A 27,165-nucleotide genomic window follows, 5' to 3' on the forward strand; every position below is an offset into this window, starting at 1 on the left:
TTTGCAGGTTGTCTTAAACTGATGTGCGACGAATATTTCTACTCTTCTTGGACTTGGTTAACTTTTTCTATTGATGACTGACAGGATGGGACCAGCCATTCGGATCCCCGCTGGTCAGCTGATTCCCTATGCTTCTGTCCTTATGGTCAGCAGAAAGCGCTGATCGTAGCACAGTGGTCCAGTTGAATTCAATGGGATCTGCGCTTTAGTACCAACCCATGCCTCTGTGCTATGGTCAGCACCAGAAGCGTACCTTGAAGCTGCCCCAATGTAAAACCTGTAACAGGGCCCCCAACTATAATGGTTTATTCATAGTGCTGGGCTCCCTATATGAAGAAGAAAGGCCTTATGGGCCCCCTAAGGCTCCTGGGCCCGGGTACAATCGCATCCTCTGCATCCCCTATAAGTTACGCCAGTGGTCAGCGCTTTCTATTTCCTTTGCTGACAATAGTGACAGTGGCGCTAGGAATCAGCTGATCGGCGGGGATCCAAGCGGCGGGTCTATTGATGACCTGTCAGACATAAATGGAAAACGTTAACTTAATTATATGTAGTTTTCTACTGCATGGAAACTAGTTCACCCATCATTTTCAAAAACACACATTGTAGCGCTTTTGAAATTTCATTATGGATTTTTGTGTAACATCCGGCTTCAGAAAAACACATTACTATATCCATGAAAAATGTCGCACAGGCTGTATTTTTTTGTCAAGATGGCAAAGTCTCACCTCCGTATCCAGGACCCACAACACATGTGGTTCCTGATTGGGGTGTGAATGCATTTCAGCAGAGGACAGGCATGCTAAAGGTATTGGCTTGTATTCATAATGGTTTTGTTTTTTACACTGTATTTAGAGTAGCGTGCACATTTGGGCAACATCAAGACTTTGTTCATTAGAATTGGAAAGTTGCACTACACAAAGTCTCCATATTGCATAATAGTTTGTATTAGGCCTAGCATGGGTTCCTGGTCAACAAAACTTAACCACCATTCTGTGATTATCAACCCTCTAAATCCTTATTTTCATGCTAATGACCGATCCTCAATAATATCACTTTTAATCCTGGACAAACAGTAAGTAGTTAGCAGGACTTAATTGTCTGTTTACTTTCAATTGTGTCCATTTATTTAGGGTTATTTGTACAATGGTAATCCTTTTGGGTAATCAAAAAGTAATTTCGGTTATCTTGTTCTGCTCTAAGGAGCTGGCAGTTACCTTAATCTGAGAAAGAAGAGGTAATTCTTATAGTCTTCCTGATTTTCCACTCTGAGGCTTCTTTCACACGAACGCATAAACGGCGACAGCAGTTTTACGCTTTCATGCCCGCTCTGTATAAGCACCTGAAAGGGCGTTTTTCTGGATCATGGCCAGCGTTTTCTCTTCCATTCACACGACCGTGAGTGCTGTTTTTAGCGAAAAAATACGCAGCACCCCAGAATTCCCTTGCTCTGCCAAAATCCTCGGGATTTCTTCCAGTGCCTATATAGAGGCACCTGTAAACTTTTTTCGCAGCATTGGACGCTGCAAAAATGCCTTCCGCTCCCTTCTCTTTCCTTGCTCCCATAGGAGTCTGTAGGACCAGCCAGCGTATATTGACCAAAAGATAGTTATAGAACTATCTTTTGGCTGAGCATATGTGCGCCAGCTGCGTATATGCTCTATTTTTCACGCTGCCAGCGTATTTATGCGCCGTATATTCACCTGTGTGAACGAGTGCATTGAAAATCAATGCCTGTCATGAGCGCCTATATACATCCGGGCGTAAAAACGCGCCGTTTATGCGCACGTGTGAAAGAAGCCTTAAAGGGGTTGTCTCGCGGCAGCAAGTGGGGTTATACACTTCTGTATGGCCATATTAATGCACTTTGTAATATACATCGTGCATTAAATATGAGCCATACAGAAGTTATTCACTTACCTGCTCCGTTGCTAGCGTCCCCGTTGCCATGGTTCCGTCTAACTTCGGTGTCTTCTTGCTTTTTTAGACGCGCTTGCGCAGATGCATCTTCTCCCTTCGGCTGGTCTTGGAAGCATCGGCGTTTTGGCTCCGCCCCTTGTACGCATCATCGCGTAGCTCCGCCCCATGACGTGTGCCGGTTCCAGCTTCCTGATTGGCTGGAATCGGCACGTGACGGGGGCGGAGCTACGCGATGACGCGTACAAGGGGGCGGAGCCAAAATGCCGATGCTTCCAAGACCAGCCGAAGGGAGAAGATGCATCTGCGCAAGCGCGTCTAAAAAAAGCAAGAAGACACCGAAGTTAGACGGATCCATGGCGACGGGGACGCTAGCAACGGAGCAGGTAAGTGAATAACTTCTGTATGGCTCATATTTAATGCACGATGTATATTACAAAGTGCATTAATATGGCCATACAGAAGTGTATAGACCCACTTGCTTTCGCGAGACAACCCCTTTAAGTGCCATCTACACTAAACCATTATTGCGCAAAATTCTGCGGAAAAGTGTCAGACGAAAATCATGACCATCGGAAGTGTTGGATTCCAATGCATTCATTCGGATGGGCTGTGTTTAGCCGTGCAAAATTAGCCAGCGGAAGAGAATAGCACATCCACAGCTGAATCTATAGGCCCATTTAGACACAACCATTATCGCTCAAAATTTGCTCAAAAGCCGTCTTTTCAGCGATAACCATTGCATCTAAATGCCTGCTTATCGTACACTTTTTGCGCACTGTTCGTTCATCGCTCACTTCTAGTTTTCTAGAAATGAGCAATAACTCTTATCAGTGGCTCAGGCTAATATCTCAGCCGGCAGCGCTGTTAAGATTCTCTCAGCTGGTATCCCGCTGGCAGTTCTCAGCGGGACACAAGCTGAAAGCGCGGAGAAGAAATGAGCTGTATACAGAAAACAGCGCTCCAGCTGTCTTCTGCATACCCCGGTCAGAGCTCTTAGCTGTATACCAGCTGAGCGCTCCAAGAACATAGAACCTGTGTACAGAAGACAGTGCTCCCTCTGTCTTATGCATACCCCGCTCGGAGTGCTCAGCTGTATACCAGCTGAGCACTCCGATAACACAGCAGCTGTATACAGAAGACAGCGGGAGCGCTGTCTTCTGCATACAGCGAGAGCCTTCATTTACACAATAATAAGCTCTTAAGTAGCTAATTAGCTACTTAAGAGCTTATGCAAACTGAACACTTAAAACTGTCACTCAAACTGCCGTTTGAGCGAATTTTGAGCGATCATCTTCCCGTGTAAATGCACAACGATTATCGCTCAAAAGATTGCTTTTGAGCAATAATCATTGTGTCTAAATGGGCCTTATGAGATGTCGGGATGGGTCTTCTGCTCAGGCTGGCGCAGCATCATTACATTGTGTTGACTAATGCAGGGTCCCATGCCGGTGACTCATAGTCCGCAGGCATGGAGAGATTTAGCTCTGTTCTTAGGGGAATGGGGCTAGGTGAGTTATATTTTGTATTGTATTGAGGCAGGTATGAGTGAAACAGTAACGGGCATTAAGAGGCATTACTATCAGATAGGGGTACTACTACAGTTTTTTTGCGTGTTAGCTTAGGGATAAAATCATGCCTTACTACTTGATATAAAGGATTCACCTACTGTATGTCTGTCTTGGACTAGGCTATGGCTAAGGGATATTAGACTGGGCTGATACGCGTACCGTGTAGCATGTGCACCGGCTTTTTGAATATGACGGAATAAAGACTATGGTACAGATTTACGATTGAGAGGTCAGCTGTTTTTTTTTTTATCAAAACTTGCACCAAAAAACTGTCTAACATATTTTGCACCACAGTTAAGATGTGTTTTAGACACTTTTGGACACTTTTTTTGACACATCTGACAAAGGGGGTCTAAATGTGCCATATTGTGCCAAAACGTTGGTGCAATTTTTGAGAGAAACTATGCCAATAGATGATATAAAGTTAGATTAGATAGTCTTAAAATATTAAAATATGACAGATTTATCATACGGCAGAGCCACTGGATAAGAGACATAAGAGGCACCAATATTAAATGGGGTGACACTATTATTGAATAAGGACACTAAGTGAAGGCCCTCATTGGCACCAATACCTAATGAGAGCACCTTTACTCAGTGTAAGGGCACCATTCATGAGTCAACGGCACTAACAGGGCACCATAACCAACTGGAGGTGCTAAAGGGAGACACAAAGTGGGCATCATTGCTGAGTGGAGGTATTATTGCCTTCAAAGGGGCACTTAAAGGGTTTTATTTAAAGTGATACACAAGACTTTATTACTTTTTAATTGGGCATGTGGAACATTATTACTTTGAAGGGGCTTTATTACTGTCTACAGTGGTAAAAGAGAGCATTATTACTTTCCCCTTGAGCATTATTACATTCTAGAGGAAAATGAAGCATTATTACTTTGTAAGAGGCACAATGGAGGGTATTAACTGGGCTCACTAAAAAGATCACTATTAGGCTTCTTTCTCATGAGCACATATTGACCGCTGTTTTCACGTCCGGCCGATATACGCTATGTTGGGAGTGAAAAATTTGGTAAACGAGCGCACAAATGAAACGTTTGTGCGCCCGTTCATATGGCCTGGTTGGGCCAGCGCAAATGCGCCGAGCTCACCAGGCCATCGCCCATTTCCTCTCCCTCCCAATCGCAGGCTCACCTCTCGTTCCTCTCCTCTCGTTCTGTGCAATGGGAGGCGTGCAACAGGGGCAGAGCTAAGCGCTGGTTCACCCCGCCTCCTCCCATTGATGGCTATGGACAAGGGGTAGGGAGAGGGCAGGTGCTTAGCTCCACCCACATCCTGCCCTTTGTCCATAGCCATTAATAAGAGGAGGCGGGACAGGCCAGTGCTTAGCTCCATCCCTGTCCCACCCTGCCCCCTCTCATTGCACAAAACGAGCAGGGAGGAATGAGCGGTGAGCCTGCACGGAGAAAGGGGAACAGAGGGAGGGAGTTTAGCAGCCACGCTGCTAAACTCCCTCCCACCTATGGCCACTGCCATGGGCTCCCATAGGAGCCCATGCAGCGGTCGGCGTATTCCAGCCCAAAAGATAGTCCCAGGATATATTGGCTTGGCCAGGCGTTTTTATGTCTCAGAAATACATCCATGTGATCTGATGCATTGGAATCCAATGCATCAGATCACAGCGCATATCGTCCGACCGTGAAAACGGCTGGCCGATATGCGCTCATGTGAAAGAAGCCTTACTTTGTAGGGTACAAATATGAAACTTTTACTTTGTAGTGCACTATTAATTATTTTTAGGGGTGCTGTTTGTGTGGCACTATTTTTATTTGGGTAGGGTAGGGTAGATAAAGTTATGTCAACATTATATCTAAAGTTCCGTATTTGAGGCACTGTTCCAAACAGCAGGTATAGTAATAGGGGCAACAGGGGCAGCAACAGATCCAGAATTGGATGTATCAGTATTATGGGAATTGGAGGTATCAGTAGGTTGAGAAAGGGTAGGGTGGAAAAGAGCTAAGGATGTCTGTATTGAAAACGTTTTAGAGGCAAGTCATGGCTGGAAGAAATTATAATGGTGATCTGGGCCAGATTGAAAAGACAGAAAAACTGAACAACTTCAGTCAAAGAGGATTTCAGCTATGATCACTGGATATAACGGTACTGTAATGACTTATACGGTCTGCATAGTACTTGCATAGAGATGGTATCTACTGCTATATGGTCACTGTATGGTGGCGTTGGTCTTTGTACTGTGGTATATATATTCAGTGGCAGTATTATTCATTACCTACGTAGTGGTAATAGTAATGGTCTTCTATAATGGTATAATTGGTAATGTTGGTCTTTACAGAGAGCCTTTTGTTCAATAACAGCATGCTATTATTTTATTATTGTATGAAAGTACCGGGTTTCCCCAAAAATAAGACAGTGTCTTATATTAATTTTTGTTCAAAAAGGTTTAACTTTTTTACATGTATAGCTGCCTGGACACTATTTAAATAGACTTTTTAATTAACTGTTAGCAGGGCTTAATTTTGGAGTAGGGCTTATATTTCAAGCATCCTCAAAAAGCCTGACATAATCATTTTGCATCCTTAAAAACTCTGGAAAATCATGCTATGTCTTATTTTCAGGGTATGTCTTATTTTCAGGGAAACAGGATAATTTGTAGCGTACCCAAGTAACACATCTGTGATCTACTTGTAAATTTGGTACTACACTGACTACCCTAATATCAATCCGTATATCAAATTATGTAAATGGAAATACTGTACATTTGGAACATACAATTCATCATTGTGAAAAGTTTGTTCTCGCTGTAAGCCCCTGGGGGCACATACTTTTACCACTTAGTTTTCTTGTGTTTCTGTTTGTTTCTCAAGGGGCAAACCTTGAAACCAACTAGAGTAGCTAACTGATTCAGTAGAGAAGTATATATACAGCAGAGACCCTACTCTGCCGCTGGTGAGGTATACTTGGTATATAGTCTACTGTATTGTTCCTCTCTCAAAGAAAAAGTACAATCAATAAGTATATTTCTTTGAGAGATGAACAATTGAAAACAAAATATTGATTGTGAAAATCTAACCCTTTAAGGCTCAGTCAGACGGGCGTTTTTATTTGCGAATTTATGTGCGCAAAAATGCATGCGTAAAAAAATTTGTGACCGAAGCGGGCGTCAGGCTGAAAAAAATGGCAGCGCTTATGTGCACATTAAGTGCGCTGCCCGCTATCCCCTGCTGCGGCTGTGACAGTGGCAGTAGGGGATTTCTTGGATGTGAAACCCCTGGATGCTGTCACATCCAGAGGTTTCACATTTGGTCAATGGGGCCGGTGGCATTCAATAGCTGAGTGCTGCCTCTGATTGGTCACAGTGCTCAGCCAATCAGAGGCAGCCCTTTCAGCAGGCGGGGATTTTAAATCCCTGCCTGCTGAAAGTACTTCAGAGCAGTGCAGGGAGAGGACCCGGCTGGATGCGCCTGAGCCCTGGCAGCTGCGGAGAGGAGAGTATATAGTTTTTTACATTTTTTTACACATTTTAGGGATGATTTTCAAGGAAGGGCTTATATTTAAAGCCCTTCTCTGAAAATCACTGCAAGGCTTGCCGGCAGCCTAGTGCTTTCAATGGGAGAACATCACGTTTTTGTGCCACAGCTGTCACAGCTGTGCCAGAGGATCATGATCTTCACTACATATTCTCAATGGGGTCAGCCTTGCTGCCGCCGGCCTGATTGAGCACAGGGTGAAACCCCTGAATGTGACAGCATCTAGGGGTTTCACATCCAAAAAAGACAGATGCCGTAGTTACCTGCATTTTAAAATCCGCTGCCCTATATTTACCGCTGTGCATTTTTGTGCGCAGGTAAATATCGGGCATATGACTGCTGCCATTAACAAGCATTGGTGTTAAGAACTAAGCATGTTTTTTTCCATTGTCTCATTTCAAGAGCTTACCTTTTTTATTTTTCCATCTGCGTAGACATATGAGGGCTTGTTTTTCGCAGGGCATGTTGAATTTTTAATTGCCACTGTTTTGGAATATACATAATTTGATTCGTTTCTAGAAATTTTTGTGACTGTTGCAGCTAATAGGGGGTCCCAACAAGGGACATTATCAGTGGCGTCCCAAAAAACCTGCTGGGGCTTCTGCATTAGAAGGCAATGTGACAGGTTTACAGGATATCTCCAGGCCAGGAGACTCAGTGATGTCAACTGTCAGATACCATGGCACCCGACTGCTCCCCAGACATAATCTCTGGTCTTCAGAAGATCTCTGCTCTCTCCTAGTGAGCCCCTCACATAATTGTGCCCAGGATTTTTCTCATGCATTACCTATACTTTGGAACTCGCTAGTTCAACGTATCAGACTTTCCACCACCTGGAAACACTTCAAGAGGAACCTGAAAACCCAGTTCAGATGAGCCTGCAAATTACAGTAATCCTGCCACCACTACTGCCACCACCCTTAGTCTCTGTCCCTCTTCTTGTGTATACTGCAGGGCCTCATGGGCAGGGTCCTCTTTCCCTCTGTATCAATTTACTAGTCATTTAGTGGATGTTTATCATTCCTGTCAACTTATGTATAGAGTGTGGATGTATTTGTTGTAGTGTATGTTGTTTATATGTAATTAAAGGCTATAGAAACCTTTCTGCATGAAAAATCAATACAGCCCTGTCTTACGAAGTCCCTGCAGAAAGCCTCATATTTGGTTTGCAGGCTCTCCTACATTCAAGCTTCTGGCTGGGGGTTATTCCCAGTGCTGATCAGTTGGTCTTTCTCGTGAAGGTGCACAGGCTGAGCACCCCCCCCCCCCTGTCCTCTGTTCAGAGGCTGTGTAGCATAACCACACCAACTCAATACTACACAGCTATCTCATCCTCTCTCTGAGTAGTTGCTGGGCCTGTTCCTTCTTACAGCTAATAAAAGTAGGAAATTCACCTGTAGTGAATTACAGCCCTCTGTAGCAGTAGCTTTCTCTGCTCTCAGGCCCCCTGATCTCCTCAACCATACCCCAGCACGGTCATACAACACTCTGTAATAGCTTAGTGGAAAGGCAGTGAATGCACATTCACAACAGGGTAGCAGGCTAGAGAAGGAGTACTTTGACTGATAATCTTTACTAAGATTTCTGCACTACCTTGGAAAACAATACAAGTCTGGGAATCAAACCATCAGAATTTTGTAAAGAAAACCAATTACAAAAAGTCTTCTTTTTTAAAGACACACGGATTTAAAAAAGTGTATAGGTGTACATAACCTTTAAACCGCTGTTATTCATTAGTACAGCACCCTGGAATTCATGGCACTGCTAAATATATAATTATAATGATGTATCAGTATAATACATTACCTATTTCCATGTCTTAAACTAAAAAAAAAACAAAAAGCATCTGACCTGGTCAGACCACACATGGAATATTGTGGACAGTTTTTGGCGCCGGTACTCCAGAAGGACATATCAGAGCTTGAGCGGGTACAAAGGCAGGCAACTAAAGTGATAACTGGAATGGGTGGACTACAATACCCAGAGAGGTTATCAAAATTGGGGTTATTTCATTTGGATAAAAGACAGCTGAGGGGCTACCTAATAACTATGTATAAATATATCACGGGACAATACAGAGATCTCTCCCATCATCTATTTATACCCAGGACTGTAACAAGGGGGCGCTCTAATAACTATGTATAATATATCAGTGGAAAATACAGAGATCTCTCTCATCATCTATTTATACCCAGGACTGTAACAAGGGGGCACTCTAATAACTATGTATAAATATATCAGGGGACAATACAGCGATCTCTCCCACCATATATTTATACCCAGGGCTGGGACAAGGGGGCGCTCTAATAACTATGTATAAATATATCAGGAGACAATACAGAGATCTCCCCCATCATCTATTTATACCCAGGACTGTAACAAGGGGGCGCTCTAATAACTATGTATAAATATATCAGGAGACAATACAGAGATCTCTCCCATCATCTATTTATACCCAGGACTGTAACAAGGGGGCGCTCTCATAACTATGTATAAATATATCAGGAGACAATACAGAGATCTCTCCCATCATCTATTTATACCCAGGACTGTAACAAGGGGGCGCTCTAATAACTATGTATAAATATATCAGGAGACAATACAGAGATCTCCCCCTATCATCTATTTATACCCAGGACTGTAACAAGGGGGCGCTCTAATAACTATGTATAAATATATCAGGAGACAATACAGAGATCTCTCCCATCATCTATTATACCCAGGACTGTGACTGTAACAAGCTGGCACCCCTATGTCTAGAGGAAAGAAGGTTTCAACCCTGACATATAAGGGGGTTCTTTTCTGTAAGAGCAGTGAGACTATGGAACTCTCTGCCTGAGGATGTGGTGATGGTGAACTCACCAAAAGAGCTTAATAGAGTACTGGATGCCTTTCTTGAGCGATACAATATTATATGTTATCATTAATAACTTCAGAAGGGTCAGTGATCTGGAGATTATTCCAATGGTCAGACTTGGAGTCGGGAAGGAATTATTCTCCCTTAAATGAGGAAAATTGGTTTCTACCTCATTGTTTTTTTTGCCTTCCTCTGGATAAACATTGGGGGGTAATATACTGCAGTGGATGGACATATGTCTTTTTGCAGCCTAACATACGTTTTTATGACCTCCATATTGAACTGTTTCTGTTCTACTACAAGAAGCAACAGATATATTTCAGAAAGATCGTCACCGCTCTTTCAAGTCACCAGGGTATGGATGAAAGGAAAGATTGAAAGTCGGTTTTGGCAACAATAGTGTCAAGTTACCTCCTCATCGGGACAGATTTTGTTTCCATCAGATAGAAACGTTAGCTTTGAGAGTCTTCAGTTTCTGTCCGTCTGTCTGTGCAGTCTGCAGCGTGTGATACTTGCTGTCTCCTGGGATCTAGGGAACAAGGCCTCTTCTATGGAGATGCAGTAGGATGCACTCATGCAGATCAAGGATTTATTTTTATATTCTATTCTCCTTCCTTCGAGGTGAAGTAGGGTCAAGTTTTCTTTCCTTGTTCGTTTCCCTGGTGGATTTAAGTTGAGCACGCTGACAGATCTGGAGAAGATTCTTAAATATAAGGTATTTGGTGTTGTGCCTCTAGCTTTATAGGAAATCACTAGTAAAGTGTAATAATGGCAACTAGTTTTAAGTGTTTCCTGTTCTACATATGTATTTTTGGTACCATCATTACTTTGATATAGAGAAAGAAGATTCCTTATTTTCTTGTTGTTGTTTCTCCCCATGCATTTTTGTTTTGTCAGCACTACTGGCCCGTGATTACACTTTAAGGCGCCGATCACACGGCATAATTTCTCGGTGGATAATCTATGGCGAACTCAGCGCTATTTCAGGCTTCTGTTGAATGTTACGGGCTGTAGTTCAATTAGCGCAAATTTTGAAAAAATTAAACCGTCTCTTTTTGATGCAAACTTGATGCAAGTTTCCATGCAAATGCATGTCAGGCAGCCGCACACAGATTTGCGGCATTGACTAAGGCTACAGGTAAATGTAGAAAGTTCAGGTTTGGGTTAAAAGCTTTCAGTCTTAATTAGATGATTCAGACAGGCAGAGATGGAGGAACAAAGGACATGTACTTTCTTACATGTTTCAGGCAAGCGTGTTGCCCTTAATCATAGACATCAAGGCACATGGAGTAACATAGATATCACAATAGACAGCCAATGGGGTGCTTGGAACAAGAACACATGACACCGGAGGCAAGATACAATTACATGGAAACAAAGTAAAAATAAATAACTAATAATGCAATAAAAAGTCCAGTTGGAGGTGTGGGGTCCATGGATAGAGCTGGTGGATATCCCAGGAATCCAACATACTCTCCTTTCGACCTAGTGGGCTAAGTATAGTTAAATTCAGCCCCGGACCTGTACTTAGCTAATTAAGGACAAAATGACCGTGATTTGGTTAAGTTTTAATGTTGAAGTTAGTAAGACAAGGTATAGCATATATTTTACATTAAATCTTAGAAAATTGGAGGGATTTTCGGGCTGCGGCGTATTTTTTTGCTAATATGGCACACTCGGCTATGTAAATGGATGATAAAACGCTAAATAAGCTCGGGACTTGATCACGTTTTTTCTTCATTCACGGGATTTAATAGTGCGAGCGTTGGCTACGTTTAGACTGAATGATTATCGTTCACTTTCACTTGTTTGAACGATTTTTTGAACAATAATTGTTTGATCTGAAAGCGCTTTAAACTGCTGGCCACCACAGATTTCCCTTCTTCCTAAAGGCTGGTTTACATGGCCCGATGATCGCTTAAAGATCGATTAAAATACAGCTTTGAGTGATCATTTTGCATAAACTATTAAGTAGCTACTCAGCTACTTAAAGGGGTTGTCTCGCGGCAGCAAGTGGGGTTATACACTTCTGTATGGCCATATTAATGCACTTTGTAATATACATCGTGCATTAAATATGAGCCATACAGAAGTTATTCACTTACCTGCTCCGTTGCTGGCGCCCCCGTCGCCATGGTGCCAATCAGGAGGCTGGAACCGGCACACGTCATGGGGCGGAGCTACGCGATGACGCGAAAAGGGGGCGGAGCCAAAACGCTGATGCTTCCGAGACCAGCCGAAGGGAGAAGATCCATCTGCGCAAGCGCGTCTAAAAAAGCAAGAAGACACCGAAGTTAGACGGCACCATGGTGACGGGGACGCCAGCAACGGAGCAGGTAAGTGAATAACTTCTGTATGGCTCATATTTAATGCACGATGTATATTACAAAGTGCATTAATATGGCCATACAGAAGTGTATAACCCCACTTGCTGCCGCGAGACAACCCCTTTAAGCACCAATTAAGTGTGCAAATGAAGCCTAAGGTTTTATTTCCATGAGCACATATCGGACGCCGTTTTCACGGCCAGTGGATATACGCTACGTCGGGAAAGGAAAATCTGGTGAACGGGCGCACAAATCAAACGTTTGTGCGCTCGTTCAGATGGCCTGGTGAGCCTGGCGCAAATGCGCCGAGCTCACCAGGCCATCCCCGTTTCCCCTCACTCCCCATCGCAGGCTCACCTCTCATTCCTCCCCGCTGTTCTGTGCAATGGGAGGGGGCGGGCGTGGGGGCGGGGGAGAGGGTGGGTACTTAGCTCTCCCCACGTCCAGCCCCTTGTCCATAGCCATCAATGGGAGGAGGCGGACCAGCGCTTAGCTCCACCCTGTCCCACCCCCTCCCCTTGCACAGAACGAGCGGGGAAGCACGAGAGGTGAGCCTGCATGGGGGGGAGGAGAACAGAGGGAGGGAGTTCAGCAGCCACGCTGCTAAACTCCCTCCCACCTATGGCTGCTGCCATGTGCTCCCATAGGAGCCCATGTAGCGGCCAACATATTCCGGCCCAAAAGATAGTTCCAGGACTATCTTTTGGGCCTGACATAAAAACGCCCGGCGCTATATTGGCTTGGTTGGGCGTTTTACATCTCAGAAATACACTTATGTGATCTGATGCATTGTAATCCAATGCATCAGATCACAGTGCATATTGGCCGGCTGTGAAAATGGACAGCTGATATGCGCTCATTTGAAAGAAGCCTTAACTGAATGCAATTAATAGCCCAAGGGCTATTATCTGCGCTCAGAGCCTTTGTTCTCCACGGGAAAACAATGCTATCAGCACCACCCGTGGAGAACTGCTGATGAGCTTGAACAACGATTTTTATGTTGGACTGAATTTATCGATTAGCTAGCAGTGCCCGAAAAGTGCACGATGGGCGCACATTTAGCCGCAGTGATTATCGCTAAAACGATTGGTGATTAGCGATTTTTTTTTTTAGCAATCATTGGCTGGTGTAAATGGGCCTTAACTTGCTGTCCACTGCCTGCTATCAAGAATGTTACTGGAGATGGTACGATGTCAGAAAAGGAAGTGGAGAGGGGAAAATTCATTGTGCTCATTGTAGTCTATAAGAGGAGAGGGTGAAGGAGGAGGCAGAGACATTCACACACAGGTCCTATAGGAGCTAATAGTGTTTGGCTGCTGCTATTTATTCATATCTCCACTGCTCAGTATCACTGTACATTGTCCTCTATGATGATATGTCTGTGTGAGTGTGTGTTACAAACAGAAAGCAGAACTGTCAGTTCTTTGCACAGTCTACAGAACACAGCACGGCAGCCAGCTTCCTCCCGCCAGTCCCGAGACACTTGAATCAGATGTCCACCCTGCAGAGGGACAAAATAGCTTATTCTGAAAAGTTATGTACTCTTTAAGTAGATAATACTAGAATTTATCACTACACACTAATATTAGACTTATTATTAGAGATGAGCGAACACCAAAATGCTCGGGTGTTCGTTATTCGAAACGAACTTCCCGCGATGTTCGAGGGTTCGTTTCGAATAACGAACCCCATTGAAGTCAATGGGCGACCGGAGCATTTTTGTATTTCGCCGATGCTCGCTAAGGTTTTCATGTGTGAAAATCTGGGCAATTCAAGAAAGTGATGGGAACGACACAGCAACGGATAGGGCAGGCGAGGGGCTACATGTTGGGCTGCATCTCAAGTTCACAGGTCCCACTATTAAGCCACAATACCGGCAAGAGTGGGCCCCCCCCCTCCCAACAACTTTTACTTCTGAAAAGCCCTCATTAGCATGGCATACCTTTGCTAAGCACCACACTACCTCCAACAAAGCACAATCACTGCCTGCATGACACTCCACTGACACTTCTCCTGGGTTACATGCTGCCCAACCGCACCCCCTCCCCCCCACAGCGCACACCAAACTGTCCCCGCGCAGCCTTCAGCTGCCCTCATGCCACACCACACTCATGTCTATTTAGAAGTGCGTCTGCCATGACGAGGGACCGCAGGCACACACTGCACAGGGTTGGCACGGCTAGGCAGCGACCCTCTTTAAAAGGGGCGGGGCGATAGCCCACAATGCTGTACAGAAGCAATGAGAAATAGAATCCTGTGCCACCGCCATCAGGAGCTGCACACGTGGGCATAGCAATGGGGAACCTATGTGCCACACACTATTCATTCTGTCCAGGTGTCTGCATGCCCCAGTTAGACCGGGCTTTTTAATTCATAGACACAGGCAGGTACAACTCCCTATTGTGAAGTCCCTGTCGACCGACAGCATGGGTGGCTCCCTGGAACCCACCGGCGGTACACAAAAATATCCCATTGCATTGCCCAACACAGCTGAGGTAGTAATGTCGTGCGTAATACAGGTGGGCTTCGGCCCACACTGCATGCCCCAGTCAGACTGGGGTTCTTTACAAGTGGAAACAGATGCATTTATAATTCCCTGTGGACCCACTGCCTGGGTGGGTGCCAGGAAGCCACCGGCCGTACATAAATATATCCCATTGCATTGCCCAACACAGCTGAGGTAACGTCAGCTGTAATGCAGGTGGGCTAAAAATTCATTTGATTACACTGTAGGCGAGGGCCCACAAAAATTGCTGTATCAACAGTACTAATGTACATCCAAAAAATTGGCCATGGCCAGCCAAGAGGGCAGGTGAAACCCATTAATCGCTTTGGTTAATGTGGCTTAAGTGGTAACTAGGCCTGGAGGCAGCCCAGTGTAACGAAAAATTGGTTCAAGTTAAAGTTCCAACGCTTTTAAGCGCATTGAAACTTTTAAAAATTGTTCAGAAAAATTATTTGAGTGAGCCTTGTGGCCCTAAGAAAAATTGCCCGTTCAGCGTGATTACGTGAGGTTTCAGGAGGAGGAGCAGGAGGAGGAGGAGGAATATTAGACACAGATTGATGAAGCAGAAATGTCCCCGTTTTGGATGGTGAGAGAGAACGTAGCTTCCATCCGCGGGTGCAGCCTACGTATTGCTTACGTATCCTTGCTGTCCGCTGGTGGAGAAGAGAAGTCTGGCGAAATCCAGGCTTTGTTCATCTTGATGAGTGTTAGCCTGTCGGCACTGTCGGTTGACAAGCGGGTACGCTTATCTGTGATGATTCCCCCAGCCGCACTAAACACCCTCTCCGACAAGACGCTAGCCGCAGGACAAGCAAGCACCTCCAGGGCATACAGCGCTAGTTCAGGCCACGTGTCCAGCTTCGACACCCAGTAGTTGTAGGTGGCAGAGGCGTCACGGAGGACGGTCGTGCGATCGGCTACGTACTCCCTCACCATCCTTTTACAGTGCTCCCGCCAACTCAGCCTTGACTGGGGAGCGGTGACACAGTCTTGGTGGGGAGCCATAAAGCTGTCCAGGCCCTTAAAGACTGTTGCACTGCCTGGGATGTACATGCTGCTCGATCTCCGCACCTCCCCTGCTACCTTGCCCTCGGTACTGCGCCTTCTGCCACTAGCGCTGTCGGCTGGGAATTTTACCATCAGCTTGTCCGCAAGGGTCCTGTGGTATAGCAACACTCTCGAACCCCTTTCCTCTTCGGGAATGAGAGTGGGCAGGTTCTCCTTATAGCGTGGGTCGAGCAGTGTGTACACCCAGTAATCCGTTGTGGCCAGAATGCGTGCAACGCGAGGGTCACGAGAAAGGCATCCTAACATGAAGTCAGCCATGTGTGCCAGGGTACCTGTACGCAACACATGGCTGTCTTCACTAGGAAGATCACTTGCAGGATCCTCCTCCTCCTCCTCCTCCTCCTCCTCCTCCGACAGGAGGGTGCCCTGACTATCCAGCGGCATACTGTCTTCCACCGCCCCCGTTTCCGAGCGCAAAGCGTCTGCCTTTATGCTTTGCAGGGAATTTCTCAAGATGCATAGCAGAGGAATGGTGACGCTAATGATTGCAGCATCGCCGCTCACCACCTGGGTAGACTCCTCAAAATTACCAAGGACATGGCAGATGTCTGCCAACCAGGCCCACTCTTCTGAAAAGAATTGAGGAGGCTGACTCCCACTGCGCCGCCCATGTTGGAGTTGGTATTCGACTATAGCTCTACGCTGTTCATAGAGCCTGGCCAACATGTGGAGCGTAGAGTTCCACCGTGTGGGCACGTCGCACAGCAGTCGGTGCACTGGCAGCTTAAAGCGATGTTGCAGGGTGCGCAGGGTGGCAGCGTCCGTGTGGGACTTGCGGAAATGTGCGCAGAGCCGGCGCGCCTTTACGAGCAGGTCTGACAAGCGTGGGTAGCTTTTCAGTAAGCGCTGAACCACCAAATTAAAGACGTGGGCCAGGCATGGCACGTGCGTGAGGCTGCCGAGCTGCAGAGCCGCCACCAGGTTACGGCCGTTGTCACACACGACCATGCCCGGTTGGAGGCTCAGCGGCACAAGCCAGCGGTCGGTCTGCTGTGTCAGACCCTGCAGCAGTTCGTGGGCCGTGTGCCTCTTATCTCCTAAGCTGAGTAGTTTCAGCACGGCCTGCTGACGCTTGCCCACCGCTGTGCTGCCACACCGCGCGACACCGACTGCTGGCGACATGCTGCTGCTAACACATCTTGATTGCGAGACAGAGGTTGCGGAGGAGGAGGAGGAGGAGGGTGCTTTAGTGGAGGAAGCATACACCTCCGCAGATACCACCACCGAGCTGTGGCCCGCAATTCTGGGGGTGGGTAGGACGTGAGCGGTCCCAGGCTCTGACTCTGTCCCAGCCTCCACTAAATTCACCCAATGTGCCGTCAGGGAGATGTAGTGGCCCTGCCCGCCTGTGCTTGTCCACGTGTCCGTTGTTAAGTGGACCGTGGCAGTAACCGCGTTGGTGAGGGCGCGTACAATGTTGCGGGAGACGTGGTCGTGCAGGGCTGGGACGGCACATCGGGAAAAGTAGTGGCGACTGGGAACTGAGTAGCGCGGGGCCGCCGCCTCCATGATACTTTTGAAGGACTCCGTTTCCACAACCCTATACGGCAGCATCTCAAGGCTGATGAATTTTGCTATGCGGACGGTTAACGTTTGAGCGTGCGGGTGCGTGGCGGCGTACTTGCGCTTGCGCTCCAACAGTTGCGCAAGCGACGGCTGGACGGTGCGCTGAACTACACTGGTGGATGGGGCCGAGGACAGCGGAGGTGAGGGTGTGGGTGCAGGCCATGAGGCGGTAGTGCCCGTGTCCTGAGAGGGGGGTTGCATCTCAGTGGCAGGTTGGGGCACAGGGGGAGAGGCAGGGGTGCAAACCGGAGGCGGTGAACGGCCTTCGTCCCACCTTGTGGGGTGCTTGGCCATCATATGTCTGCGCATGCTGGTGGTGGTGAGGTTGTTGGTGTTGGCTCCCCGGCTGAGCTTTGCGCGACAAAGGTTGCACACCACTGTTCGTCGGTCGTCAGGCGTCTCTGTGAAAAACTGCCAGACCTTAGAGCACCTCGGCCTCTGCAGGGTGGCATGGCGCGAGGGTGCGCTTTGGGAAACAGTTGGTGGATTATTCGGTCTGACCCTGCCTCTACCCCTAGACACCGCACTGCCTCTTGCAACCTGCCCTGCTGCTGCCCCTGCCTCCCCCTCTGAAGACCTGTCCTGAGTAGGCGTTGCAAACCAGGTGGGGTCAGTCACCTCATCGTCCTGCTGCTCTTCCTCAGAATCCTCTGTGCGCTCCTCCCTCGCACTTACTGCCCTCACTACTACCTGACTGCAAGACAACTGTGTCTCATCGTCATCGTCCTCCTCACCCACAGAAAGTTCTTGAGACAGTTTGCGGAATTCCCCAGCCTCATCCCCCGGACCCCGGGAACTTTCCAATGGTTGGGCATCAGTGACGATAAACTCCTCTGGTGGGAGAGGAACCACTGCTGCCCAGTGGGGCCAGAGAACAGTTCCTGGGAGTCTTCACGCAGCTGAGCAGGTGTCATTGGAGTGGAGTGAGGAGGCTGGGAGGAAGGAGGAGCAGCAGACAGAGGATTCTGATTTGCAGCAGTGGACGGCGCAGAACTGCGGGTGGACGATAGGTTGCTCGAAGCACTTTCTGCCATCCAGGACAGGACCTGCTCACACTGCTCATTATCTAATAACCGTCTCCCGCGTGGACCCATGAATTGTGCGATGACTGTCGGGACGCCAGAAACGTGCCTGTCTACTAATCGCGCAGCAGACGGCTGCGATACACCTAGAACAGGAGTTCGGCCTGTGCCCACACCCTGACTTGGCCCTCCACGTCCTCGGCCGCGTCCACGTCCTCTAGGCCTACCCCTACCCCTCAGCATGCTGTATTACCAGTGATTTGATTTCACAGGCAGGAAATAAATTGGCGCAAGACTGCAGGCCAAATATAATTTTTTCCCTTTTTTGAAAACGAAAGGCCCCACTGCCTCTAGTGAATGAATAATCTAAGTTTAATAACTGTGCTGTGGCCCTGCTAATGTGTCACAGAACTTGACTGTAGCAGAGTTATTAACTCTGGCAGAGCAGGTATTTTTTTCCCAATTAAGGAAAGCAAATGGCGAAGCCAGCAGTAAACCGTAGCTGGGTGCGTCTGATTTTTTAACGTTGTACACGCAGCTCACACGTGTCCACAGCCCTTAGGACGGACAGAGGCAGGACAAATAGATTTCTTTTCCCTTTTTTTACACCAAAAGGACCCACTGCGTATATTCAATGAATAATAACTGTGTTGTGGCCCTGCCTACACAATTCTTTCCCTGTAGTATCAATGGAGGGTGCAATGCTCTGCAGAGGCGATTTTGAGAAAAAAAAAAATGCAGCACAGCTAACAGCAGCCAGCACAGTACTGTACACGGTTAAATATGGCCCTAGAAAGGACCGTTGAGGTTCTTGAAGGCTACACTCACTCCTAACACTCTCCCTGCCTATCCAACACTTCTGTCCCTAATGCCGGGTGCAACGCTCTGCAGAGGCGATTTTGGTAAAAAAAAAAAAAGTCACTGCTAACAGCAGCCAACACACAGGTATTACTGGCCCTAATAAGGACCTTTGGGGTTCTTGAAGCCTACACTAACTGCTATTTCTCTCCCTACAGCAGCTCCGGTACCAGCAGCACTGTCCCTCATCTAACTCACAAGGCATCTGAGGCGAGCCGCGGGAGGGGCCGACTTTTATACTCGGGTGACACCTGATCTTCCCAGCCACTCACTGCAGGGGGGTGGTATAGGGCTTGAACGTCGCAGGGGGAAGTTGTAATGCCTTCCCTGTCTTTCAATTGGCCAGAAAAGCGCGCTAACGTCTCAGGGAAGGAAGTGAAAGTAACCCGAACACCGCATGGTGTTCGTTACGAATAACGAACATCCCGAACACCCTAATATTCGCACGAATATCAAGCTCGGACGAATACGTTCGCTCATCTCTACTTATTATGCAAGAAGATATACTGAAGATAAAGCGCGATCTCTGGAGAAGCTCTTCATGATGTATCTTCAGAACTTTCACGCATTTCCATCGGCACCTGTTATTTATTGGGGGTCTTTTCTATCGGGTACCTGCTGTTTTTCAGCAGCAATTACACACTGCCACACAGAACGATATAAATACATATTATGATTAATTACCTCACTCACCTCCAACCTGATTTCTGCCCACAAGAAATCGCTGTCAGAAGACTTTCCTGCACAGTATATAATGTTGTGCTACACAAGGAGGCTTGTGACTCATTCTCACGCTGTTGCTGCATTTTGATCCCCCACATTCCCACTAATTGATGCCACCCTCATCATTTTCTTAATTTATCGTATTGCATTTAAGATGTGAGCGCTGACAGCAAGGAACAGATGTATCGAAGATCAGCACATGGGGCAAATATGTAGATTTAACCCTATACAGTAGGCACACTCACACCGAGACATGATACCAGCGCTGCCTCGTGTAGCGGACCTCGTCTCCTAGTAGATAAATATTACTGTGTTTCCCCCGAAAATAAGACAGTGTCTTATATTAATTTTTGTTCAAAAAGGTTTAACTTTTTTTACATGTATAGCTGCCTGAACACTATTTAAATTGAGTTTTTTAATTAACCGTTAGCAGGGCTTAATTTTGGAGTAGGGCTTATATTTCAAGCATCCTCAAAAAGCCTGAAAAATCATTTTGCATCCTCAAAAATTCAGAAAAATCATGCTATGTCTTATTTTCTGGGTATGTCTTATTTTCAGGGAAACAGGGTAGCAGCACGGACTGGCCATAGTTCGCGCTGCTGTTTTGAAGTTTGATATGCAAGTTAGGTTGGCTTCACATAGGCGGAAGCATATTTACGCCTATATTTGCTAGATAGGCGATGCATTTTTGACGCACCTGCGTATGTTTTACTTTATTTATGTCAATGTATTCGCGTGCACAGAAAAACCCCAAAACACACAAGCCTGCTCCCATGCATTCCAATATAGTTAAATTCGCTTCATATGTAGTAGGTTCATGCGCAATCTGCACAAAAATAGCGCATGCTGCGAATTTTTGTGCAAATTAATTGCAACCTCGAAATATGCTCATGTGAACGAACTCATTAAAATCACAGCAGGCCTTATTAAGACTAACGCATTTGTACACCTAATTGCGCGCACAAAATTTGTGTGTGCAATATGCAGAGAATAGAGCCCATTGATTTGAATAGGTTCGGTAATATGTGCGTATTTTTTCACGCGATGTGCGATCGCATGAAAAAATATGTGGCGTGACCTACCTTGAGGTTATTTGCGCGATGCAAGAACCCGGTGAAATCAATGGGCGTGCATAAATGCAAATGAAATGCGCAGAAAACCTGCGCATTCACGCAGCGAATGTGCACAAAATCATTGTGAGTTTGTGGGTATTTATTGTATGTGCAAATATGGAGTGCATTTGTGCACACAACTACGCACCAGAGCGATCAGAACATATGCCCAGAGATAGAAAACCCTTTTGGCGGATTCACAAAGGTGAATGTGCAAAACGCCCACGATAGCACGTTTTTGTGCCGTGAACGTCATATTATCGCACACGTCTACGCATTTTATTGTACTTTTCGCATTAAACGGGACCAGTCACATGGGCACAGGACACAGCTGCGACCTGAATTAAATGGCTATTAAGTCTAATTAGTTGCCAGTGTGTACTTTTCCCCATGAAATTGCGCGACCGCAGGGGTCTCTGGTGTGCATTTGCGCAGCCCCATAGACCGTGGGTTTTTTTTGTGTATGCAAAATGCGCGCACAGAAGCAAAAGTGAGAATGAACCTATTGAAAACAATGTATTCTATTCTCTGTGCATTGCATATCGGCATGCGTAAATACATTGCGCTTGTGTGAAGTCGCCCTTAGGCTTGGATCACACAGGCGTACGATTCCCACATATTACGCATGCGCTGTACACGTGTGTGATATGTGGTAACTTGCAGGAACTCAACTACATTACCTTAAGTAGTTCCGTTCACATTACCGTGTCGGAATTGCATAATGTGATTGTTTTCAGCAGGAGTAACCAAGTAATCTTGTAGATCTTATACAAAAATACATGATGTTATAGCAAGCTTTCGGACTTTTATTCTCAGTCCTTCACCAAGGCATAAAGGCATTATTGGAACTGCATAATAAGCGACAGCAAAAAAGAACACAGCATATACTAGCTTGCCATGTATATATGCGAGATAGAGCCCATTGTTTGCTATGGGCGCGTATATATGCATGCCCATATGCGATTACATTGTCAGCCACAGTAAAAAGCCTGGTTGGATGAATCGTGATTCATGAAGTCTCTGTGTCAGGGCTCAAACCCACAACCTCCTGTATTCCAGTCGGTGGCTTTTGCCAGTGAGCTATCCAGCTTGCTGGACAAGCTCCCCTGCATAACCTTGTTTTTGGCCCTATTTCCTGCTCATGGTTCCTGATTGGTCCCTCCCTGTTCCTTGATTGCACCTCCTATAAAAGCCTGGTCCTGCCACTCCCTCAGTGTGTGATTATTCTGCTCCCAGCATTAATTGAGCAGCTTCACTTCTGCCTACTCCTTGGCTATTGCGACAAGACCTCCCGATACGGAATTCTGGCTTTCCACCTAACTACGTTACCCACATCATCCATTTCTACTGCAAACCGAAACCTTCCATTGCTGACTCCTGGCTTGTTCCTGATTACTCTTCAGACCTGCGGCTATTACACCTGAGGCTCCTATCCAGCGCCGGTAAGACGCTTACAATCTGTCTATAGTCACATGCAAGTGTAAAAGAAGGGTCACACAAGAGGTAGATTCATATCCTTTATTGAACAACCAGGGCAACATGATTTAACATGGGAATGAGGAAGGTATTGTTCCAATTGTGAAACAAGTTGCCCTGGTTGTTCAAATAAGAATTTGAATCCACCCTTGGACCTCTCTGCTTCACTTCAGCAGAGCCGTGTGACCCTTCTTCACTTTCATTGTGAGATAACGAGAGGGCTGTTGGGAACGGAGAATGAGAAAGAACTCCATGACAGAGAGAGAAAAGTAGATAGAAGAAAAGTGCTCCCGTTATCAGAGAAACATTCAGCGGCCATAGCATGTATGCGGACGAGGATTCTGTGAGTGGTCAGCTGCAGGAGGAGAGAGACAGCCAAGTTCTGAAAGTGAAACTGGGTTCGAGTGACTGGTGAGTGCTACATTGAAATGCATATCCTGACTGAACGATGAATGAAGGATCGGCCCGGGTAAACTGCCTGCTTACTGTGAAAGAAGGCAGGTGCGCAGGAACAATCCCCGGTCCACTCCGCCTCCATTCATTAGTCATGATTGTTTCTGTGTGAAAGCTCAGGAACAATTACTAAGACAACCTGTCTGAATTTGCACCCAACATGTTCTCCAGTGTAAAAAGGCCCTAGGGTTTTTTTTCTTACTTTTAGAAAGCGTCTAATGTACACCGAATTTATTCTGCAGCAGGACAACGACACCAAATATACAGCCAAGGTCATTAAGAACTATCTTCAGCATAAAGAAGAACATGGAGTCCTGGAAGTGATGATGTAGCCCTCACAGAGCCCTGATCTCAACATCATCCAGTCTGTCTGGGATTACATGAAAAGACAGAAATATTGGAGCGAGCCGACATCCACCGAAGATCTGTGATTGGTTCTCAAAGATGTCTGGAATAACCTCCCTGCCGAGTTCCTGTTCCTTTCAAAAACTGTGTGCAAGTGTACCTAAAAGAATTGTTGCTGTTTTGAAGACAAAGAGTGGTCACGCCAAATATTAATGTGATTCAGATTTCTCTTATATTCATTCACTTCGCATTTTGTTAATTGACCAAAAACACTTCTATTTTTGAAAGCATTTTTACTTTGGAGAATTTTTTCCTCACCTGCCTAGAACTTTTGCACAGCATATTTATAATTTATTTTGTCAGCTTGGGGGTTGTTAGCATAGCGGATCGCCATCTTTCCTCCACCAGATAGATGCCAGCACACTGTAAGTGAACAGGAAAAAGATCACATCTGGAACTCATTAGACAAATTAGCCATTTCAATCAGTGTTTGTTTGTGTCCTGCGCGCAAAAAGAATGCCTTGGGGATAGAAAAAGTACCATAAAATATGACGAAATACACGCAAATAACATTGTTCATAGTGGAAAAATGTAGCTGAGGCGTGCACAATGCACATACTCTTGTGTGAAGCCAAAGGCGTTGTATGTTCTGTGTGAAGCCTGTTCCCCATGCACTGACATAAGAAATAGGCATATACTCACCTCTCCCAGCACTGGGTCTCCCTTCTGACATCACATTTACAGGCTTCTCCAGCCTGTTTATAGGACGGCGCTGCAGCCAATGACAGAGCTCAGCAATCGATCACTAAGCTCTGTCATTGGCTGCAGTGCAGGTGATATTCCGTAAACGAGCCGGGACTGCAGCCTGCAAACAAACAAGGGAGCGGAGGAAGAAGTAGCGCCGCAGGACGCAGCAGAGAGAGGTTAGTATATGCCTACTTCTTATGTCAGTGACTGGGGAACAGATTTTACACAGAAATACAACTCAGACAACGTCTTTAAGCCGCATCCCCTACCCTTCTGTGCCATCTTGAGAGCTCTGCTTGTTTCAGCCGTACACATGAAACACCACTAGTAGTTAAACCATTTTTCTGGTACAAAATCCAAAATCGTGCACAGATTTTTCGCTGGAGTTCAGTAGATGCATGCGGGTGAGTTCTGACGGTTTAGAAACAGATGGAGGTCTTTATCAAAGCATCTGTTGCTTATGGTGACAATCCAGGAGCACCAGAAACATTTAACTTGAGGAAGCATATGGGCAGAGAAATTTGGAGCCAAGCAAACTCCCCCCTTATTTATGGAACGGAATACATTAGCGGAAAACTAATACACTCAGAATATTTTACTGACTGTATGTATACTAGAAGAAACAATGGAAAAGATGGAGCAAAGCTTAACTTGACTGTTAGTGCGTTAAGAAGATCTTCTGCTATTAAAGGGCAAATGAACGGAATAGCTTTTCAATAGCTTAAGATAGGATAACTTGACACAGAACGGGTCACCATCATTAAGGCTTCTTTCGATATGCGCTGTGATCTGATACATTGGATTCCAATCCATCAGATCACATGGGTGTATTTCTGAGAGGTAAAAACGCCCGACCAAGCCAATATAGCGCCGGGCGTTTTTACGTCTGGCTCCCTTGTCCATAGCCATTAATTGGAGGAGGTGCAGGGCGGTGCTTAGCTCTGCTCCCGTCCCCTCCCATTGCACAGAACAAGCGGGAAGGACGAGAGGTGAGCCTGCTATGGGGAGGGGAAATGGGTGATGGCCTGGTGAGCTCGGCGCATTTGCGCCAGCCTCACTAGGCCGTATGAACGGGCGCACAAACGTTTGATTTGTTCGCTCATTCACCAGATTTTTCACTTTTAACGTAGCATATATTGGCCGGCCGTGAAAACAGCCGGCCGATATGCGCTCATGTGAAAGAAGCCTAAGGCCCATTTACAATGAGCGATGATTGCTCATATGACAGTTTGAGTGACAGCTTTGAGCGATCATTTTGCATAAACTTTTAAGTAGCTACTCAGCTACTTAATAGCAATTAGGTGTGCAAATGAAGCCTTAGCTGAATGCAGTTAATAGCCCAGGGGCTCTTATCTGCTTTCAGCTCATTTGTTCTCCGACGGGAAACAATGCTATCAGCGGAAAACTCCTGTAATTTGCACAGTGATTAAATATACTGTATTATATTAGTTTCCATATATATCACAGTTCATTTACACAAACCGTAGCTCCTATATAATAGCGCATTATTCAGCTGTGCAGTTACAGGGCTAAGGCCAGCTGCGCACAGACGGATTTGCATTGCAGAGCCCACGGTCGGCGGCCAGATCGCGGATCCGCAGCAAATGCCGTTCATTACATGCTATGTAAAAGCGCTTTTTCCTGTACACTTGTGGAATCGAATTGCGATTTCTGTGAGTGGAGGAAAAATCGCAGCATGTTCTATTTTTGCGCAGATTCCGCACAGTCGGCTTCTATTCAAGTCAATGGAAGCCATCTGACCCGCGGCCCTTCCGCAATTGCCAATGCAGAAAGGTCGTGAATTCCGCGTCATTACCTAACAATGGCGCGGGGAGAAAAAATGTGGAAAAAAAATCTGTATTGGGCAGATCCAATGGCGAGTTGTTCAGACCATCCGCAGTACAGAAAAGACAGGTACGTGCGGATGCCGGCCAGACATAGGGTCGTAATCCACTGCGGAAAATCGTGTGTTTTTTGTTTTGTTTTTTTTTTTAAAGCGTCCTAAGCCTAGTTTCACAGAGGTGATCGTGATTTTTGCTTCAAGAAAAGCGTACAATTTTTAATTGCAAAAGTCCTATGATGTGCGGTTTTTTTTTTAGCTCCCCTATTTCCCTATGGAGGCTTCTTTTTTACCGCAACAAACGCATGTTGTGATGCAATTTTAACATTACAAAGGACTAATGACTAAAAAAATTGCGAGAACAAGAGAACAAAGACGCGATTTTCTCGTGGCAAAATCATGATTGCCTGTGTGAAACTTGCCTAAGGGTGGTTTCACAGGGGTGAGAAAATCACACAAATTTTGCGTGATGCAAGAGTTAATAAAAACGAATTATGAATTATGAAACCAATATTTTCAATGTTTCAATGGTTTCCTTCACATTTGCAACATTTTCACTCATGCAGTGTGGCGTGAAAAAAAAAATCGCAGCACACTAGAGATGAGCGAGCGTACTCGGAAAAGCACTACTCGCTCGAGTAATGTGCTTTATCCGACTATCGCTGTGCTCGGGTCTGAAGATTCGGGTGCCGCTGCGGCTGACAGGTGAGTCGCAGCGGGGAGCAGGGGAGAGCGGGCGGGAGAGAGGGAGAGAAAGATCTCCCCTCCGTTCCTCCCCGCTCTCCCCTGCAGCTCCCCGCTCCGTGCCGGCACCCGAATCTTCAGACCCGAGCACAGCGATACTCAGATAAAGCAAATTACTCGAGCGAGTAGTGCTTATCCGAGTACGCTCGCTCATCTCTACAGCACACGCTATGGCCTCTTTCACACAAGCGACAGCAATATCGCCGCAAGAAAATCTCATCGGTGTTCTGTGCAATATCGCTGCATTTTCTTGCGGCGATATCGCGATTATGTGTCACTACAAAGTCGCATGACTTCTGCCGTGATTTTTGGGGAGAAGCCCTGGCCCGAAAATAAGCCCCAGCTGAAAGAATGAATGAATCTTTAACACGCACGACTCACGATTGTAAGTGGCATTTTTAAAGCTGTTCATACCGTACGCTGCAACGTGCAGGTAACCAAACATGCTGAACCAATCGCAAGCAACGACCAGAAGAAATGCTCGGAATGGCAATTAAATGCCTAGTTAGGGCAAGCGGTCTTCTTTTCCC

Source organism: Eleutherodactylus coqui, chromosome 10, assembly GCF_035609145.1.
Source record: "Eleutherodactylus coqui strain aEleCoq1 chromosome 10, aEleCoq1.hap1, whole genome shotgun sequence".
In the NCBI taxonomy this organism is placed as follows: domain Eukaryota; kingdom Metazoa; phylum Chordata; class Amphibia; order Anura; family Eleutherodactylidae; genus Eleutherodactylus; species Eleutherodactylus coqui.